Source organism: Hesperophylax consimilis, chromosome 15 (assembly GCF_061612785.1).
Source record: "Hesperophylax consimilis isolate HC1 chromosome 15, BYU_Hcon_1.0, whole genome shotgun sequence".
NCBI lineage: Eukaryota > Metazoa > Arthropoda > Insecta > Trichoptera > Limnephilidae > Hesperophylax > Hesperophylax consimilis.
In genome coordinates, this window is record NC_142850.1 from 13,754,931 (window position 1) to 13,776,650 (window position 21,720).

Here is a 21,720-nt window from a genome sequence, read left to right on the forward strand (position 1 = left end):
ACACGTCAGCTGGTTAAAGATATGAAGATCGTAGGTATCCAAGATTAACGTCCGAGAGCTATAAGCACCTCATTTTTTTTCTGTTAGGTTAGAGTAGGTTGGGTCAATGCGAATCGATTTCAAGTAGAATTTAAAATTTGAAGGGAGTCAATTTAAATACTTAAATACCTATGCATACAAAATTAAGACTTAGACAAGTCTACCTTTCCTCTTCCACCCCCACCAAAGTTGATGTTCTCTCTCCCCCTTCCAGCTTAACTATAAGTACCCATACACCTCTGTAATTAATTTAATATGTTTTTATTAACCCTGATGAAGGTTCGGGTTGAACTGAAACCGGTTGGTTATAAATACATTTTTTGGCTATTTTAGGGCTAAAGTTTTTTCTGGTGTTTAGGGTTGAATAACAGATGTTTTAACCCTGCACTGCAGAGCAGAAATATTTTATGATTACACCGGGTTAAATGAAGGGTGATTTCAAAATAATGCTTCAAATCCGAGTTTCTTCATTTGTTTTACTTTCAAATAGTTTTAATTAGTTGGGTACTTTGATCTTCAGTAATAATTTATAAGAATTTGATTAAAAAAAAAATTAAAAAAAATAAAAAAAAATCAACTTCAAATTCGATTTACTCGATAACGAAAGCTCAAATAAAAAAAAAGTATACTACAAAATCGACTCCAAATGTGATGTAGATTCACCAGTTTCCCGCTTGTACTACGAGTTTCCGGACACCCTGTATATACAATAAAGTGGTATTCAAACAAAGTTATTTTATTTTAATTATTATATTCACATACACCTACCGATTCTGGAATAAACTCGTAATTATTATTATTATATTCAAATACACCTCCTGATTCTGGAATAAACTCGTTGTTATTATTATTATATTCAAATACACCTCCCGATTACTAACGACGATTAGTTAAATAAAGATAGCTACCTACCTTCAAATATTTTGCTGTACCTATTTCATCAATAAAGCAGAATAATATTTTTTTAAAGAAACAAAGAAAGCATAAAAAAATCATATATATATATTTATGTGTTATAAGCTCATATGGGCTTTAAAAACAAGTACATAATATTTCAATGGTACAGTAATCAAAAGCATTTATATTTTTTTAAATTATATAGAACCCATGCAGAAGAAAACAATTCTGCTAACGTTAATTGTAATTATTACTGAAATATGTTATTATAGACTTCTTGTAACTATATTCCGTGCAGTTCAACACATCTACAATTTCCGCGAAAGTGTTGCCAACCGCATGCAATCTAGGTACAAGCGAGTATCTAAATGACTCGATCCTGATATTATTGTTGCAATTAAAATAATGTTCGATCGAGTAGTTTTAATTAGTATGTTGAGGGTGATTAGACTCAATAAATCAGGGCTGTCTATAATCACATTAATAATTTATTTGTCATTTTATTATATTTTATTCGGTTTTTTGTCATTAGCATATGAATTAATTCTAATCTCCTCTGGTTAACCTCGTTCCGAAATGGCAGGGCAGGATTGCCTGTATTAGTGTATTGAGACGTATCGGTATAATAATGTTGTTGGTGGGTATGAGCGCCCCCTGGCCGTGTGCGCCCTGCGGCGCCCGCCCAGGGGCTGATTTAGTGAGGCCGCCCTACGGGACTCCCGAATACCAACAGGCAGTGAACCAACCAACCATGCTGCACTGAACACTCTTGGAAACTACGAATTAAACGGTGAAGTGGTACTGTGTTTTTGTTTATGGAACTAATGCTAAGAGAAAACAATATTTAAATACAACTAACCAACCAACACGCCGTTTCTCGATCGCAGAGGTAGGCAGAGAGGATTGACCGCCACATAAATCTGTCTTATCACACGACTCTTGCTTTGCTCACAAGGATAGGAGTGTGTGCAAATACCAAGTTGTCTAGCGGTCAGTCTACTCTGTCTTTCCCTGCGGGGAAACGGCGTAATAGTTGGTTATTTTAAGGCGATGCACTACGTAGTGTAATAATTTAAATCGAGCCGCTATCAATAACACCCCTTACGTAGATGGCAATAAGGTTTAAATTCCCGCTTAACACCGTCCGCCTGTTTTAATTTATGCAAGAAAAAAAAATGGCCAAAAAGTGCCTTTTATTTTATTTTTTGGATGTTCAGGCATATTTAATTTTTTTTCGATCATTTTATAAATAACTTAATTTGCCACATTAACCACTGGAACGATTTCGGTCGAAAAATCGACCACTTTTATTTTTCTGCGATTGATATCGGTCCAAAAATGGACCGATTTTTCTACCATTCGTAAAATATTTATTGTAATTATTTAAAACGTTTCCATGGCCAGCTACTTGTTTTATCGAATAGCTGATAATATATTCTCTTTGTCTATGAACTTATCCGTTGTCTTTGAAGTGTTATTTAACGAGTTTTCGCGGTTTTTTTATGGCGTCCTGTCAAAAACAAAATTATAAATTTTCAACATTCACGAAATTTTGGACTCTTCCTAAAATGCCGTAAGTAATTAATTTATTGGGTTTTTAACGCATAATTATATATCTGTGTAATCATGATTGACTTATCTATCTTTGAAATGCGTTTTTAATTCGTTTGTTTGTATTATATTGTTTTGGTTGAAGTTTTTGTGTAAGATTACGTCAACTGAAGACGTCATCTGTTTTTGATTTACAATAATGTCTTAAATACTGCACTCGCGCATTTGAAATATAGATATTCCATCACAGTGATTCAAAACAAAGAGATATATATAAGTTTTATTTGAATTGGTTCATTATTAATACAGATATTTGCTAACCAATTATTTTAAGTCATATGTCAAAAAGTTGACTCTTTTTCACATGTAAAATGGTGTAAAGCCTTCGTCACACAATAAAAATTTAGTAATTTAGTTGTATAATTAATTAATTTGTTTACTTTTACCAAATTTGTGCAGAAACAGCTGTCGTCCAGGGAAAGGGATCACTCCACAACCCAATAATTATTTTCAAATTTTATATTAGTGCAATATTTAACAAAATTTAAACATTTAAGTACTTACATTAAGTGTTTTCAATTTAAAATTTATAGAGCGGTGCTGACTGCAAGAGGAGGCAGAGGAAAAGGGAGACGTGGGGTACGAGCTGGTGCCGGACTACCTGCACGTGGACGTCAACGCAGAGCTGCAATTGCAGCCTCGTCTGGAGTGTTAGTATTTTTTAATGTTTTTTTATGAAAGTACTTTGCTGTGGCCGTTGAACTCATCATATATTTGTATTTATTTAAACAGCGACCCTGCTTTGCTACTGGTGCGAGAGGATCGCGTCAAGGCCCTAAAGGCTGTTAGGGCCCTGCCTGCTTCCTTCCGGCTAGAGCTGGAAAGCCGAAAATTCAAGAAGCAGGCGGCGCGCATTTTGCTCCCTACCGCACCTCCAAGAAAAACTAAACAAAAGTAAGTAATCGTATTTAGATGCTTGGTACAATATTATTGTTTTTTCCTGACAGCGTTCCACTCTTACAGTGAGAGTTGGTAAGTTCAGCGCTCTGTGCATTTGGCACATTCAGTGCATATTTTACAGAGTTCTTATTTTATTGTTTATTTACATACTGTACTTACTGTTTCACACGTGAATGAGAACAATTTTCTATGATTTATGTAAATGTTTTCAGAATTCCATCTCCGGAGAGAACAACGTGTCCCTTTTCACAAGGGACGCCTTCACCGTTGCCACGACCCGTACCACCACCGTGGATGTCCACTCCCGCACAGACCCAATCAACGGCTCCCAATGCACCAATTATGCCTATCCGTGCAGCATCTCCCGAGCCGTTACCTGGGACATCGCGGAGTGGGGAACTCTTCTCTCCGGAAGCCGGCTATCACAGCGAGCTGTGGGTGGACGTACCATTCTACGAAGAATTGTCGGCGTTTGGGAACGGTGAGTTTATTTTTTGAAATGTCATACCAGGGGCTCAATATAAAATCAATTATCTATATTTTATATTGATATCCCTAGCACAGTTTCACTGTTGGTATATTGGCAGGAAATAAGCATAGTACTTAAAAATTCCACATAACAAACATACAAAATGTATTGTTGTTATGTCGTGGATGCATCATTACACATCTTTTTTCTGTAACGGGTATTGCAGAGTGAGAAATAAGACATGCCGAACTTCTTTGCGAGGATTACATTTGATTCACCGGCTTCTAAACGGTGTAATACAGCATTTTTTTCTTAAATTGAAAAAACACTTTCGCTTCACGGGACTCATTGTGTTGCGAGGCTGTATTGGTAGGTGGGTTTTGTAACCGGACAAATTATCATTAAAATAGGTCGCTTTACGTAGTTGGTCACTTTAAACGGATACGTTTTCCTACTAAAAGCTATGAAACCTTACTAGAGTTTACATTATCGTCACTTAAAACAGTAGACCGTTAAATGCAAAGTCATTATATCCAAATTCTACTGTAAATTTGTGTTTTCTTTTATTTCAGAGTCAGACATGGGCAGAAAAAGTAACGTGGACGAGGCAGCTGTACTAGAAGAGTCTGTACTTGGAAACCGTGAGTTATAAAACTAACTAACTTACCTTCACGCCATTTCGGTAGGCAGAGAGGATGAACCACCATGCAACTCGATCTTGGCACACACACTCTTTTCTTCATTCCATACCTACCTGACTGTGCTATTCTGACTCCTGACATTGCCCGCCTCAAGTATTTGATTAACTTTTTATATTTTTTTTTATATGAATACCTCACAAGAGCCTCAGCTGGAGCCAGTGAGACTATGGCATCCCCAATTGGGGGATGTTGTGAGGCTGAAGGTAAGTGGGGAAGGGAAAGAGGAAGATGGGGAAGTACCTGGCTATTCAGATCTAGTCACTAAACACGGCTAAAGCCATTTGGAGCAACGTTTCAATTCTGAATGGTGGTCTTACACCAGGGCGATACTGGTAGTATCTTCCACTCTGGAACGTGCCGCAAATATACTATATATTATTTTAATTATTATTTTAATTAATTAATTGTGAAATAACACAAATCAATCAAATAAAATTTATTTGCGCACGCCGGGTTCGAACCGGCGACCTTCGGAATGGCAGTCCAATGCGTTACCACTGGACTATGCCGGCCGTCAAAAGCCATTTCAAGCAACGTTTCAATTCTGAATGGGGTCTTACACCAGGGCGATACTATGGGTATCTTCCACTCTGGAACGTGCCGCAAATATAATATATATTATTTTAAATGAATTTTGTGTGAAAATAACACTAATTATTCAAATATAATTTATTTGATTTGATCCCGCGACCATCGTATTGCGAGTCATAAGCCGTACCAGAGGCAGTGGGTTATCGTAATATAGACACATTAAATTAATTTGGGTTTTCTGTTGTTTCAGAAATGGACAGATCGAGCGACGAGGATGACGAAGCGAGTGACGTCGACCACGAAGAGAGCGATGAGGATACCTTCTGCATGCCGCCAATACCTTATCATAATATTATCAACGTTTCACCTAACTCCGCTATGGCCATAGACTTTAGTAGACAAGACCAGGTAGATAGTGAGGCAATGCGTTTGATTCTGCCGCCTGAAGGTTACTCTTTCGATTGGTCTAATGATATCTTACGTTTTACTGGGATAAGGGAGACTTTCACAGGCACGCCGGGACCAACTTTCAATACCGACGAAATGGGCAAACCTGTGGATGCCTTTCTTAAAATCTTTGATGCAGATTTCGTTGAACTGATCGCGAGAGAGACCAACAGGTATGCAGATCAATGGATTGCGAAAAAACAATTTAAGCGTCATGCGCGTACCAATAAATGGGCTCCCACGAATAAAGAGGAAATGTATGTATTCTTGGCAATTTTAATGTATCAAGGTATTAGTCTTTTCCAGATCTAGTCACTAAACATAACTAAGCCAATTCAAGCAATGTTCAATTCTGAATGGTGGTCCCTCACCAGAGCGATACTCAGAATCTCACTCTATAGCGAGGCACAATGATATTATTATGTATTGATTTTCTTAAATTATGAATAAACCAATAAACTGAATACATTTTTATTATGACAAAGTGTGTAAACAATGTTTAAATCAAAATACTGCTCTTTCATTGTAACCATACAACTGTAATATTGATTTAAAAGGATATTAGGGCTTAATAAATAAATCAATTATTGGTTCCATCAATTATTTTCCCCTCATCCATTTTTTTTCGATACCTTTGCGTTTAGATATAAAATTATCACTATGATTTTATTTGCCATTCTACGGTCATACAAAGGTTTGATATATATATACAAATTTATCATCATTTTACATATTCCGATATACCCTATGTAGATTGACCTTAAGGTAGCTGTCAGTAGTGATTTTTCGTCAAATATTGGTGAATTTCATCAACTTTCAAAGTATCCCCCTGAAATATTGGCAATGTTTATATCTATGATGTATATCTCATTTTAAGCCTTATTTCCTCGTTTTGCACGTTATATAAAAACATGGTTACAAATCTCCAGTTCTAATTTACAATTATTTAAAAAGTAGCACCATGATTTTGACATCGTGAAATAGGCTCTCTGTATAATTCATCAAATGAATAAAATAAAGCCAACACGGCGACTATGCTTATTAATAATTGTAGACAGTTAATGTATCTTCCTAACGTAATACCAGTTTTTGTGGTAAATTTATTATATAGTATAATACAGTGATTTCAATTTTGACACGTCACGCACTCAAATTTTAAAAAATTATTTTCTAACCAAACTTTTGAAGAGAGCATAACGTACAAAAAATTATTTTCCCATTATATTCTTGCATCTGTAGTTATCAAACAGGCCATAGAGAACATAAAAACGTAGAAAATATTCTATAAAGATATTTAAAACTGCCACTGGCGGCAATTTCAAATCACAAAAACGCTAATTTCGCGCATTCATAAAGTTTAAGATTTTTTAATAATTTATCTATCAATTCTAAAAATATAGAATAATTATAAAAATATAGGTGAATTCATTGGCTGTATAGCACTACAATCAGTTTTATGTCTCCGTATTAAAATTCGGAGGTTTGATTTTTTTAATGTTGGCGGAAAATATTCAAATTCGTCGCCAAAAAACCGCGAGCAATCGGAGAAAAAAGTTTTTTGACGCGCGATCGTTCGAGTGGTTATACAATAAAATCATAACCGAAAATGGGTTCGTAAGTCGGAGATTTTGAACTTTAAAGCAGTTTTCATGGGGCTTATACATTATTTTTTTCTGAGCTTATAAAAAGATTTATCTAAAAAATACTCGATTATTTCAAAGGCCAAGATGTATTCTACTCGCAGTATTTAATTGAAGCATCTGAAACATTTCTAGGCGACCAAATTTTCAAACCAAAAACACATGATTTTGAATTACTACGTAGTACATCGCCTAAAAGCGTGTTTTCGTAAAATCTTCCAAATTTCGTCTAAACTGTCAATTCTATGTATCACTTAAACCCGTTTTGTTGTTATCGACAAAACGTGCCGCCATGACAGCCAATAAAACTGTATCCACTTCATCTTCCTTTATATTTAGTGAAATCCTATTGTCGGCTTATAAATGATTGCGGTACGATTCGGTAATACGAGAAGAGTTTTATTTTCCGACAAGACCAGCCAGACGACCCGGACACCTGTACCTGGATACCTAGTGACCTACAATAGCGATAAACACACCTGATTTATAATTACAGGTGAACTTGAAACAACACTGGATTGCAAATACCATCATCCACTTTCGAATCAATATAAAAACCTCAAATAAAAGCTTGCATACATAAAAAAAAACAAAGGAGAATAACTCTAGCGGATAAAATTTGAAATAAATTAAAATAATTAGGTGTTTAAACATCAATTGAATGTGTTGTAAATCAGAAAAACCTACACCTGTTTGGGCACCTCGTGTGTTCAATTAATTTTAGCATTTAGTTTTTCTAGTTTTAACATTTCTTGTGGTTTTACCTTTTAAATCGTATGGCCTTAGATAAGATATATTCCAGCACATGTACCATGTTTAAACTATAATTTTTGTAATTGTAAAAAGCATTCACTTTGTGGCTCATCATAATTTATAATAAAAAAACATAAATTTGTTTTTGACCACGATAGTTTTATTTTCACTCTACCGGTTTCGGAAGATCCCTTCCTTCGTCCTTCCTTTTTTTTATTATATATAATTTTTGTATTAGTGGTGCTTAAATTCAAAACAAATATTATGGCTAAGTACAGTAACTACTAAACTTTCATCCACATTTTTGACCGGACCGGTAGAAAAGTTATATGTATTTAAATCACATTATTAGAATAAGATTCCATAACAAATTGTTGTCTAAAAATACTCAATATTTGTTTCATTGGGGTTGATGTTAGGTATATTGATAAGTCTTAATTTGTTTTATTACACTATCGAAATTGTTATCTTTAACAAATGGTGTTGTCAGATTTAATTGCCACTTGATATTGCTAATTAAACCAAATGCAACCTATTTTACACTGTTGGTTTATCGCTGGTCTCAAGATAACCAGCCGTTGCTAATGCGGTGGCTAATTGGAAAATACGTTGCAGTTTTTTTTTACATCTTGAGACACGTGCCCTTATCGTAAGGCAAGATTAAAATACCCCATATCAAAGCAACTGACAACAGTCCAAAATTAAGAGGGAAACTTATTTAAATATAAAAATAATAATATAATTAATTAAGAAGAATGAGAAGTTAAGAGATCAATTATGATTTCATCATTTCGAGAAAGATTCCAACAAAGGTACCTAGGTATAATCCTGAATATAATTCCTGAGTATATTCCCGTTTCACAGTTTTGGTAATATCGCGTATTTTATTCAAAGACATAATACGTATTATTATTAAAATCTACACGTGTTTCAATGCGAGCTTTTTAAGGATAGAATGATTGTAGGAGGAACATTACTGGACAATAAGAGATCATTCATACAGTCACGGATGTTGCAAAATAAATGACACAACAATGGAAATGGGCGCGCCACGTAGCTAGAAAATATGTATGTGGGTGTAGTATCCTGTGTAACTGGAGACCAAAAGACCAAAGACAACCAGGAAGAACACGTGACAGATGGACAGTTCTTGAAGACAATCAAAACATAAACGGCAGGACCTAAACAAAAGCAGAGAATGCTGGAAGGAAAGGATAGATACCAAAGAATACCAAGGAATTGGCAGAATAAAGCTAAAGAAGAAGGCAAAGGAGTGTGAACAGTGAACACCACACACGACTACACTTTCAGAGCCAGTTGGACTATGTGAAAGGAGAAACGTAATAGTAAGAGTTTCGTAGCATAGATGGCTCTGATGGTGCTAGCAGCTCAAAAAGCTCTCCAAGAGATGGCTCTAGTACATAGGTTCGCCTCTTCAGTTCAGAAGTGACAGTTCGCAGTTAGGTTTCTACCAACAGCGATTTTGGGTGCATAAAAGAACGGACATTAGTATCCCGACTGCCCCAAAAAATCGTCCCCGATTATAAGAGTTTCCCGTTTAAATAAAGGTAAAAATGTTTTGTTGTGAGAACCGAGTTTTTATTCAAGAACTATTCTCAATAATCTGCCGCAGCCGGTAGGATAAAGTGGGAGAAAGACGGACATTCAGAATGGTGGCGTCTCTTCATGGAAATACTGAGAAAATTTAGAGAATTAGCATGGAAACAATTTTATCGTTTGAAAAGTCATAAAACTTGCGACAAACATAACCATTAACTACCTCCAAATATAGACTTCGCAGAACTATCATCGACTTTTAATATTTCGAAGTAAGAACTCATAAATAAAACAGAAAACACGGATAAAATGACAGTAGGATAGAGCGTGTAACAAGAATAGACAAAAACGCCTAAATGTCATACACCTTAAATAAAAATTCGCTATTCGTCATATTGTCTTTGCTGCCCATAGAATTGGCACCAGTCGACCAAAAAAGATGCCTACTTAAAAATAATGTTTCTCCATCCAAAAAAGTGATCTTATATTCTTGGCAGAATTATTATATTCTTCTGAAAGAGATCTTATCATTGAAACTTTAAAACAAAGTAGACTATAAATAATAATTAAACATGCTGATAATACCAGGAAATACGAAATACATAATATTATGACGAACGCATCAACCCAATCATTTTCAAGGAAATAATCATGTGAATATATTAAAGATCGATATAAAATTATTAAAAGTTCTCAGTAGAATATATACTCACATTTTATCAATGAATCACTGGATGGTTTCTTAGATGTCAAAAATTACCTGTAACAAAAAATAACAAACACATTAGATAAAATAAAATATGCATAAGAAATCTGATACTCACGACATTAGATTTCAAACATGGGCAATAAATATATCAAACGACAATTTGTCTTTTTTCATTTAAATTAACAAAGATCAACAATTTTAGATAACTCCGATGAAAAACTGACAAACGTAATTGTTTAATTAATGAATTAACTTAATCACTAATTCCAAAGTGGTTGAAACTCTAAGGACTAGTTGTTTCACGGAATTTGAACAATACATCAAATTTAAAAGTCAAAATTCAAGTTGTGTTATTATCCAAGTACTGTGAAACCACCGGCCCATGATACGATAATAATAGAACTTTCACAGAACTTGAATTTTTACTTTGAAATTTGATTAATTTTCAAATTCTCTGAAACAACCGGTCCGAAACGTCGCTTCACCCTGGTAGCCGTGTTTAGTGACAGATTTGTATAGCTAGGTACTTTTAACCATCCTCTTTCTCACCTCCTTCCTCTCCTACTCCCTTCAACCTCAGGCATAGTCCCACTGGCTCCGGGCAGTCGGGACTTTTGTGCGGTATTCACATTAAAAGAATGAATCGATTATTTCGAGGCGAAAAATAGGTATCCATTTTTTCAATGATTTATCAAAGGAAAGAGGGGCAATTCCGGCTCTACCTCATGATAAGGAATTGTCCTTAACCTTAAAATTAACTAGTTTTTCGTTAACTGCTATTCAAGCTCTTTCGGATGACAGTGACAAAATCGTTGTTTTTAAGGTTAATGACAATTCCTTCTCCTTAAATAGAACCGGAATCGCCCCTCAGAATAATGTATTATTTGTACAAAAAGTTAGCTTTGTTAATTTAAATTCATACCCTCAAGCTAATCGACAACATCGTAAATATCAAGCCGTGTATCTACCGATTTTGCATTAAGTGGGTACTAACTTACCGACTTTGCTTTAAGTAGGTACTTACCTAATTGAAAATTCAAAATTCGGAATGCTATTCTTTCCGGTGACCTTAATAATATTCGCAAAAGATGTCTTAATTTCAACATGGAGACGAGCGCCGCGTGGGTGGCACCCTTTGAAATGCAAAACCGTCTAATAATGCCTGCGTAAAATTCTCGTTATTTTTCTACCGCCCGCGGAACATCTAACGAGCGATTCTGGTACGCGGGACTGCACCGGTACGCCGGCAAATAACGAGACTGGCAATATTAAAACTGATGGATGCAAAAAAATATGAAGCAAAAGCTTCCGACACGAGCCGCTAATACGGAGCTAATGTAGCGGGTTGCTCTCTCGACCATATGAAAATCAACGCACTTCATAAAAAGTTCCCATTAAAAGCTTGAAAACAAAAAGATACACATTGTATGTTTTTTACAAAGTGGTTAAGATTTGTTTGTATGATTTTTTTATATCAGTTTGATGCGTGAATCTTTTGTAATATATGCAAAACCACCAACAGAGATTTACCCCGTTTTTGATTTTCTCTTTTTTAAATATTTGTTTATTATTCAAGGCGAGCATTGTCTAAGCAAAAATATTTCAAGGCAGGATACATACAATTAAGCAGCACGAAGACAAGGCATTATAATAAGATGTTTGAATAGGGCACGGTTAAGATTTTTTGGCCTCTTTGTTAACAAGCGTAAGTTTAACCAGCACGTACGAGACAATGTACGAAAACTTTCAATGAAGCTTTTACATTGTCCGTTATTGAAAGAATAATAACAATAACGCAAGCGTAAACAGATCAAACTGCAATTGAGATCTTGTCGATAACAATGCAAAATAAGCTAATAATAAAATAATGGGTTGACGTACAGTTCATAATGTTTTTTTGTGTGCACCCGGGAATATTCCCCGACCTGATATAAATTCTTCTTCAAAAAAAATAAATTTTAAATTAAGAAAATTATTCTTACAGTTTTATATTATTTTTTATTGTGATGAAATTGTATTCATAATTGTAATTGAAATTGAAAACGAGATATTTGGGAAGAACTAGATTTTGGGGCGATTTCGACTGGATTTGTTTTCAAAATGGCGGCGTTAGAACAAGTGCGCCAAGGTCGAAAACTTGGATTTTACATCAGTGGACCAGTCTACAAAAAATATTTTTTAAATTGGGATTAGCGGAATAATAACGATCGCGGATCGCTAATTGCCCTGGTCTATATAGGGGGTGGGTACCAATAAAAAGGCATCGAATTCACATCGGTTTTACTAACACCAACATTTACACATTAGAAGGGTGTAGTGGTCTCAAATGCATATAAATAATAAATTATTCAACTACACATGCGTGGCCGTGGCATAGTTTGGTAGTGCCTTCGAAGGGCGAAACGACTATAACAAACAACATAACCTAACTTAATGATCAAACAATATTGATTTAGTATTAAATAATATAAAAATAACCCGTTGAAAAGCGAACCTTATTAAAAAAACGTATCAAAACTATCTAGCATCTGTAAAGGTTATTATTTGATCGATAAACAATCAAATTTGTGTGCGTACTAACAGCGCCGTTTGTCGTTAACTGTCGGGGATTACAAGACATAAAACCAGGCTGTACGGCGTGACGGTATGATGACGATCTCAAACTAAGCCGAAGAGTTAATTTAAAAATAGGTACAATGTCTTTTTCGAGATGTCATAATGTCGGCATGACACGACAAAGTCAATAAAACGAAACTAGGGTCAGTAAGTTTATGCATTTTAATCAAAGAGTTTGTTCACGGACACTTTTAGAAAAGTTATTTTATTACACGGGTAAGGTAAGTAGATGATGTTACGATGTGATAAGATATACATGTTCACGCTGTGAAGTGTGAATGGTGAGATCAAGGAGTGGATGAGCATACCGAAGCGTGCCGCAGATAAGTCTAACGGCCGCTATCGCCGTTCAAACTGAGCGATCGTAAAGTTAAAATGTAGATTAAATGCAAAATCTCAGTGTCAATCGCAACTGCACTTAAATAATGTTTTAATTTTTTAATTAACTTCTAAGATCCGTTGTTTGATGACTCAATCACAACTTCAAAAGAGAGTACAGTAACAATGATGGTTTACGCAACATACTATCTACCCAGTAAGAACGATACTTTGATTAAATTTATTTGTGTGCGAAAGTAACTTGTAAAAATAATTATTGTAAATTGGTATGGATTAACCCTTGATTTACCCGGTGACTTCATACATACACAATTTACCTGGTGGAGTCCCCAGGACTTCCGGACATAAAATCGTTAATTTCACATGAAATAAAACACCTTTTTGAATGAAATGCTAGTGACATTTGTTTATTATATATTTGGTTTTACAATGGCATAGGTTTTTTCTTAAAATTATAGAATCACGGCCTTTTATTAAGGAACTTCTAGAATATGGCACTTTATTAATTTTCTCCTATTCCGCTTCACTCTTAATACGCAATATTTCGCTTTCAAATAAATGGATTTAGCTTTATTAATTCAAAACATGATTTATTATGTCGGGGGAGACCGAAATATACGCACTTTTAATTTTAATTTCGTTTATTAAGTCACTTATAATATTATATTTCACATATATTTCACTTTCAAATCTATTTATTTGAAAGTGAAATATTGCGTATTAAGAGTGAGGCGGAATTCGTAACCTTTACCGGCACTTTTTGTAACAAAATTAAGAGACCTAACTTCTAGTCTCAACATTTCAAAAACAAAACAATTTATCAAACTATTTTTTAAAGAAATATAACAAAAACATAATCAATTCTTATAAAAAGCAAAAAAAAACATGGTTCGAAAAAAAACGTGCAAGACCTTCTAGTCACGGTTGGTGCCACAGTCATTGCTTATTTTTGGTACAGATAAAGCATACAGGCTTAGTACAACTATGGAAAATATTTACAGTTTTCCTTTTTATACGCGGTGGACACAGGTGACAATACTTTCTCTCATTCCGGGGAAATTTTTATTTATTTTTTTAAATACCGTAAATAGGCTAAGACTGTAACATTAATACCCCGGTGGAGTCCCACTGATTCCACTAGCGTGATTACTCACCTATCGGAGCCACGCACATCGACGTCCACTCTCCCTCGCGTTTGGCGCGTCACTGCGTGAAGGTACTGGAACGCACAATTTGCAATTCCAAAAACGAACGGATTTATGAGCGCTGAAAGTGTTCAATGGAGTCTCAGGGACCTACCGGGTAAATCAAGGGTTAATCCTTCGTATATTTAAGATTTTCTCAAGCGCGAATTTGTGAAAGCAACCGTAAGGAGTTCAAATTTCCGTTGAAAATTATATGTTGATAATAAGCGTACAGCAAGCAAAGGGAAGCATGAAAAAAATATCAGTTTGAGAACTGAATCTCAGTTAGCGTTTGACATTTCGATCTATTCGCGGCCCACCTTTTTCTATCTCGTCCGGTTATGAATTACGACAGGCGTAACTAAAAATTCCAAAACATAGCGAGACACAGATTTAAATAGCTTTTGTTTAAATTCAGTCACGTCTCCTCTTCAGGCGATGCGAAATCAGAAGCTCCGACAGCTGTTATGATTTAGTATCGAAGAGCTGATCCGACAAACGATTGAAATGTTTTTTCATATCATATCACCTGAATAGTTATGCAGTGGATCCGATGAAAGTATTCAAAGAGACGATATTTTTCTTAGAGATTCAAAATAATAGATTGAGGTACTAGTACATATTGAATCATTTGGCGGGTTGGAAATAAGCCGACATAGCTCAGTGGATACAGAGCACCTGACCGGACATCAGAAGGCAAGGGTTCAATTCCCGTTGGCGGCATTTATTTTTACTCGGGAGATATTTCGACCGGTCAGTGGTTGAGTGGGCATAGCGCTTGGGTCTCACCCGAGCGTCGCGTGTTCGATTCCTCGGCTGGCTAAGTCCTCCATCACAACACAAGCAACATTTTCGGCTTTCTGTGGTGGTAGTAGGAGATTTTCAAACATTGTTGGGTTATTCGTAACCCGGGAATGTTTGTCTTTCTTTTAAAAAAAAAAAAAAAAAAAAAAAAAAAAAAAAAAAAAAAAAAAAAAAAAAAAAAAAAAAAAAAAAAAAAAATTTCAATTTGTATTGGTATTTCGGATGACTAATTATTGCTTATAATTATTTTGTTATCCTTTATGCTATGCATAAAATCTTGTCTTATAAACGTTAGTTTATCATTAAAAAATAATAAAGGTTAACATTATATGTTTTAATAAATGGTAACAGAAAACAAAACCCAAACCGAAATGTATATTATATTCATCCCAATTTCCAACCCCAATACTGATGCACCCCTTGTGCATTTTTCTCACAGCTTCCGACCACGAAATATTCAAATTTTGTTTTCCAAGCATCATTACCGCAGTATAAACCGTTATAACCATTGTTAACCGAAATTATCATTAAGGCACGAAAAAATATTAACACCACCTCCACGGTTAAATGCTCCACTGTAGCTCGGATAAATTCTGCAAAACGGCGAATCTGAGAGGAAAAATGTAAATGAAACATGCTATTTGCTATCCACTTAACATTCATTACAAAATATTATGCAGAAACTACATGTAGAAGGCCCTTTCAATATATATTGTGTGCGATCAACATTTACTTGCGGTAAGTCAATTTGATAATGAGAATGCCACGTTTTGTGCAGGCATTTATGCTACAATCATCATAATAAGGTTGAGAAAACAAAATGTTAGGGACCTATTTAACGGTTCTATATGTCCAGTTTAGCGACTGAAGCTGCTAAAATTTTGTCCAAATAAACAGATGCAACGCCGTGTTGCATAATGTTTTTTTCGTTTCCAATGCATCTGTTTTGCCTTGAAATGACGCAAGACAAATAATATAAAAACAATAACACATCACTTCTCGGTATAATAATACTAAACAGAAGGACTCGGGAAAACAATACAGAAATAGTGTCTATGTTTGAGAATAAATAAGGAATTGTTATCGTAACACATCTAAAATATTATCAACATAAAAACATGTTGTTTCGATCCAACAAAAACAGGCACAATACCTTTCGCAGTAACAGCAGCATCAATGGTCCACGCGATCAAATTAAAGAGTCATTAATTGCCTAACAAGTTGCACAGTTTGAATTTTAATAAACCAGATAAGAGATTCTCCCGAATGAAACCAAAAGCAGACAATGTCTCATTTGATATTCAGCCCGCCGCAGACGATACTGTTATTTACCAAATAGGACACCCAGAAAGAATTATGCACTTGAATGAAAACAATGAAAATGACACTTATCCATTGCATAAATTAAAAAATTACTATTACACACAATAGAAATGCAAGAAGAATATAGAAAATTAAACACTTAAGGAATATTGAAAGGTTTGACAAAGGCGGAAAGATAAATGTTTCTTTACCCAATCAATGTTCAATGATAATTTACACGTGTGATGTACGAAAGAAAGAGTGGAAACGGACCAGCGCGTGCGAATGACATTATTTGACCGTGTGTGTTTGTTTGATCGAGATGATTGGGTAAAAATGTTTTGAATAAAGAAAGTTAACTATGGGTAAATGTATAAAAGACATGACACCAAAATCATGACCGAATGTGCATCCCAGATGAAGCGATCTAGAAACAGACATATGAAGATAGGAGCAAGAAGGGAATATCTACGGGCTGAAGACGAATGCCTGGTGGAGCTGGTGGAGGACATTTATGGAGAGGATTAGTGTCATGATGATAATGACGATGCATGCAAACGCCAGTCAGTTGTTCTCAAATTTTAAATCTGTGGATTTAAATCTACATGTTCACAGAGTCAGGAAATGTTTGCTAGAATATGAAAATATATTTTGGACACATTGATTTTAGTCGATAGTTTATCTAATCACACTGTAGACGATCGAAGATCAGTAAACAATCAAGCGGCGCGCGGCGGTACGGGACAGCATTGAGTGTTCAGTGTCTAGTTTTTAGCGCGGAACGCGTAGCTATGTCCGCTCACTTTACTTTTTGGCAGGTGCGCGGCATTCCGTTACCCAAAGAAATTAAAATAAAGAAGAAACAATATGCAAGAGACGCAGCATCAGCCAGCTACTATTCCAAAGCTATCTGTCATATCACACAAGCGAACAACCGAGGAATGGAAAACTGCGGTCAGCCTTATGCATATGTGAATTGTAAATCAGGTTTTTGCATTTGTTTCTGACCATTGTATTTGATTTAGAGTTTAAGACAAAGAAAATAAACGGTAGCCGGCTTGAATAACATGACTGGCATTAGAGATTATCAGTTGGAAAGGAATAAACGGTTAAAATACGAAGCCGCGAAAGGGGTCAATAAGTCAACGGAACTAAAAAGAGATAATTTTGAGCGAATATAAATTTTCTGATTTCAAAATTAAAGAATCAAGGACTGCCAAGCATAAATTAAAATAATGATGGAAAGCGGTTCGTAACATTTTTGATTTTCTGAGTAACTTATTATAATACAGCCTTTTAGACATATTAAGTCAAATCATAATCTTCTGCAACATTATCGTTTTGCAGCGCATATTCGAAACGTAAAAGTTCAATTGTTGGATAAAGAAAATGGGAGTATCAAATACAAGATACTTAACATTACAAAACCCAATACGTCAAAAGTGGAAATGGTTAAAACAAGCACTTTTCGGTATCCCTCAAGGATCGCCGCAAGAACATAAATTTATAATGGCGTACATGAGGATGGCGTAACAAACCAACAACAATTGCAAAAATTGGCGAAAATATTTCCCGGTTCAATGAAGAGTGTCGGATTTCGGAAGAGTCGCGGTGTCCGTAGGTAATTCAATGCCGTGGCAATCCGTTAGGCAACACCGATGCCACGATGCTGTGGTCAGTGATATACAAAGGGAAGGATGAAATTAACAATTAAGAATAACCATACAGGTTTCTGTTGGGAACTGTGTCAATGAACTTTAACCCACGAGCTTATTGAGATGAAAAGAAAGGAAAACTTATAACTGAATATCACTAGTTTTGAAATCATTTTTTTTTGGTGTCCTCTTCCATCGGAGGAGGATTATCAAAAGGAAAATTTTTACCCTTTAGACTTCAGCCCGGAATTGCAATCATATCAGCCACGTTGGCGTCATATGTATTATGTCTTTCCCCTCTACTATTCGCAATGTTGAACTTATCACTCTACTTTTTAAAATCTAATAAATTTCGCAGATTCAGCTATTAGAAGAATCGTTTTAACATTCCATAATTATCAAGTTCCAAGCATTCTTTGATGATGCGCCTGGACATCCACATTTAAAAAACTTGCATCTTCTTGCCTGGTTTAGTACTTAGGTTATGAGTATTACTAACTGCTTTACTATTATAAAAGACGTATTCGAATGGAGTGCAAAGTGGGGTACTTCCGACGTAAGATTAATTTCATCCAAAAATTACCGACATAGAACAAGACTTACCAGGAAATAAAGCAAATCAATGAAGATTTATATGTCTTCAAAAAGCAGTATTCCAAAGTTCTAAGTATTTTCACAATAGGCAGGTAAAAACTGTATCTTATCTACACCGGCAGGAGGAAGCTATCGGGCGAGGCGGTATCCAAAAATGCCCAAAAACCCCTCTCGCAGCTGATTGCAAGGATTTATATTCGGCATTTCAATGTCAACCCGTCATAAATTATGGGCGATTGTTATTGGCGGATATTCCCGAACAGTTTCGCCGCCATCAATTTTAATGCGATCTGGATGGCTTTCGGCTTCTCTGCCTTTTTGCATAAAGCGTTGCCACACGCAGAAGTCAAATTTCTTGGCGACAGAGCTGTTTAATCGATAGTGGATATCTCGAATCTCGGCGTTGGGTTATTTCTCTTTCATCGGCAAAAAAAAAGTATCGCGGTTCGGATTCAAGATCACAGAATGTAGACAAAATGTAATAAAATCCGGTGCATTATAACTTCAGATTGAGACAGATCTTTCTCCACATATTTTCTGACAATTAGTTATATAATTACTTGAATTGAATTAGGTAAACAATGGATAAGTAATACTTATTTTAAAAAAACAATAATATAACTCATATGTCAGCAGTAACCATATTATGTAGATAGGTAATAAATATAACCAAACCATAGGTAACCAAATTATGGTAGCGTTTTTAGTGTAGTTTTAGTGATTTGTCTTGTATGTAGTATTGTTCTAGTTTCTATATTATGTTATGTTACTTGTTTTACTAATATTGTTTCATGTCCAGTTTATCAGTGTACTGTTATTTAATGCTTTAAATATTTTGTATAATTTTCGAAAGCTCACTAGGTATATTCTGTTCTTATAATCCATCAATAAAAGCCCAGCTACCTATAAGCAACATTTTTCGGTAATTTAGAATACATGCTTTTTCGTACATACATAGATCCTGGAAAATTAAAAAATTAAACCCATAAAAAAACAAAACTGGTTTTTGGTTTGGCTGAGGATCGAACCTTCTTTCCCAAGGACCGGAGTAAACCACGTTACCTGACATTTATTTAGTATATTAACTGTTGTAGGTACTTTCTTCAAAAGTTGGTAGATTGCATTGTCATCAACAAAGAGTCTATCTGCTGAGTTTCAGCTCGATCGGATGTCGGGAAGTGGATTAATATCCGCATTCAAGATTTAAATGCATTCATTTCTGAAAACATAAGTGAAATCAAAATAGATATATTTAAAAATATCTCCACCTACGTGCATTTTAGGTACAATAATTAGGTAAAGAATTGGTGGTTAGACCGGTTACTTAAAAAAAAAATAGAGTTTTGTAATGGGATTGTTCTGTTTTGCTGATTTTTGTATTTGCTACAAATTAAATTAACGCGCTTTTGAAATAATTTTTAATTTTAAAAATAACCCATCATCACCATGGAGAAGTCTTAATTCATAATTTAAAATAAATTTTCAAAAAGAAGAAGCAACGGTGCTTAAACAGCATTCGGCTAATTGTGGTCTAAGCAATTCACATCTTGACTTAAAACTATTCCAGAATTTTGGACCCGTTAGGACCCCCAAATCTCTCGGGAATTTAATTAATTCCCATGTCCCAACCGAACTTATTATTCGGCCAGAATTGTGGCCGCACAAAAACCGATTGATTTATCGCTAGAGTATCATTCTATTTAGGTATGTTGCATCGGCTAATTTACACATAAACCCGCGGATGACCTTGGGACGAGGATTTTGACCTCTGATTCACGTGGTCTATTGATCTATTGATCGGTCCTACAGCTTGAAATCATTTTTTATATTCAAATGTCTACATCATGCGCCATTAAATGCGAGAAGTTTTTCTAATCTTCTAGAATAAAGATTCTGTTATGACCAGATCCGAATAAAAAGGTCATCCAAACTTCCTCTTCCCTATCTCCATTCCATCTTTACTTAATACATCTGTAAATACACGTGCATTTGCCTTGATATATCATGATGAAATGTGAAAATATTCGGATTTCCAGGAACACGTGTTCCGACATCGTGATAATATATTGGTAATGTATTAAATTTTTTTGTCAGGAAACCTATTTATGCATTGTAATGCCTGCAATCCCGTTTTCAACAAGATTACCAATAATTTTAAGAGATTCTTAGATAACAATACTCATTTTTCTGCGTGCAACTTACCCCAAATTAAAGATACCTTAGTTCCACTAGCGCTGGACCCACTTTGAAATATTTTTAAAAACATAAAACAAGAACTATAGAGCAGAAACCTGTTTACTGAAGCAGAAAAACATTGGAACGATGAGCTCTGGAGTCAAGATTTTTACAGGAATTTCTAGGTCGGCCTCTCTATTTTAATCTCGCAGGGTTATTTAATCCGTGATCTTTGGAGCTTACACTGTCAAAAACACAAGTTGTCATTTTTGCTTGTGCCATAATTTAAATACTCTCTAGAAAAGGTAATATTATATTTACAATTTTTATTACAAGATAATTTAAAAAGCTTAAAATTAAGACCCCGAATTTCTACGGACTATATAAGATACTTCTGTTGTAATTTTAAGCAATATATTTTTAAGATAATCAGAAGTCGAGATGAAATTTTTTTCATATAACTATATGAAATTCCCTCGTTAGAAAAAAATCACAAAGAAGGCTCTAAAAATTATAAAAACCTACCTGGTTCTCTTATTTAACATGTTATATGGATGAATAAAATTCACAGCGTTTATTTAAAAGCTACTTAGCTCAGATGTTGAAAGTCTGTTTGCTCAAAATAAATCGACTTTTATTAAATATTTTCACAACTCACGCGTTTTTTTAGCGCTCTCCCTCTACCTTTAATATTTACCTATCTCACATTCATCTTGTTCTTCTTTTTGAACGCTTATAACGTAGCCTTAAAAAATACTTGAATCGTATTTTTAAATACATCTATTTGAATTTTGATT

General features: G+C 35.0%; 1 protein-coding gene across 3 annotated transcripts in view; it reads right to left on the reverse strand.

The window, feature by feature from the left end:
- The window catches only part of MICU3 (Mitochondrial calcium uptake 3), a 223,592-nt gene that overhangs the window by 122,992 nt on the left and 78,880 nt on the right, over positions 1 to 21,720 (reverse strand). Inside the window, exons 1-2 of one of the 3 annotated variants that reach the window (XM_089640228.1) lie at positions 16,351 to 16,454; positions 10,259 to 10,305 (exon numbers count right to left, since the gene is read on the reverse strand). The exons of the other annotated variants lie outside the window; for them this stretch is intronic. The gene's annotated coding sequence lies outside the window, so the exon portion shown is untranslated. Of the gene's footprint in view, positions 1 to 10,258; positions 10,306 to 16,350; positions 16,455 to 21,720 lie in introns of those variants that run through there. 3 annotated transcript variants of the gene reach the window in all.